Raw genomic sequence first — 1,195 nt, 5'->3', positions numbered from 1 at the left:
GCCCAGGTCCCTCCCTCTCCACTCCCCTCCTCCAAGGACACTAGGGGAGTGATTAAGAACTGGTTCAGAGGCAAGCAATAGCGCCCTGAACCTACCCCAGAGAAGAGAAAGCGCGAGACCCAGCAGAACAGTACCGGCAATTTGCCACAATAGATAGTGAGATGTAACCGATGATGGGCAGTCAAAAGACACATCAATTCCAGCTGCATCAGTGGAACCCTGTAACATACATCATTCATCTATCAGGTTACAAGTGCCAGTTTGCTGGATTTGTGATATACAGGATAAAAGAGGATAAATGAAATAGATGTCCATTAAGGCAAATTCATTGTCTCCTACATTACATATTTTTTATTTTTAAAAGGTGGTTTAGAAACTCCTTAAATCTGCATGGTCACTGCATTATTACCCTAAGTATGAGAGTACGTTCATGTAACTGTTTTACTCTCAGACAGTTATTTGTTCATCCATCTATTATGTTGACACAGGAGGGCCATTTCAGCTTTGGTCTGTTACCCATCCTGAAATAAAAGCCTACCACTGTTTCTCTGAAAAGAACTACATCAGTAAAACATATTCTGCCCGTGGCTTCGATTTCTCCAGTTGTTTTGTATTCATGAATTTTTTTTTAATAAAAACAGTGTCCTTGCAGTGATGTTTTTGTAGCCTGAATCGCAATCATTAGGAGTAGGTGGTATAGAGCAAAATAGGGAAAGTTTGTCTACCTTGTGTCTCTAAACACAGGCAGCTAAAGCAATATACTGAAAAAAGAAGCACTTTGATGGTAAGCTCATGTGCTGTCCCTTTTGCATTCATCAGGTTCTGAGTCCTTTCCTCTGCTTGGAGACCAAAGAGAGGTTCTGAAGCTGGATAGAGGTTGATTCAACATTAAAATTGCAGAATAGGACTTTATATCACTGTGTGATATAAGGATGGAATACACCACCCCCTGGTGTGATCTAGATTTATGTGGTCCCAACTGATACTTTAAAGATAAGGAATAGAACCAAAATGAGCTCTAAAGGGTGTGTGTCTCTGGGACAGTTATAGATCATTTAATTTAATGGAGGACTGTGAATAACAGGAATGACAGAATTAATGATTGTATTTAAAATCAAATAATTAGTTAAAGCAAGCAGGCATTACAATATAACCATGTCCTCCATTTATATTCACATTCCAAAATGAAATGGTG

The sequence above is a fragment of the Chelonoidis abingdonii genome, chromosome 9 (genome assembly GCF_003597395.2).
Source record: "Chelonoidis abingdonii isolate Lonesome George chromosome 9, CheloAbing_2.0, whole genome shotgun sequence".
Lineage (NCBI taxonomy): Eukaryota > Metazoa > Chordata > Testudines > Testudinidae > Chelonoidis > Chelonoidis abingdonii.
This window is presented reverse-complemented; position numbering follows the sequence as displayed.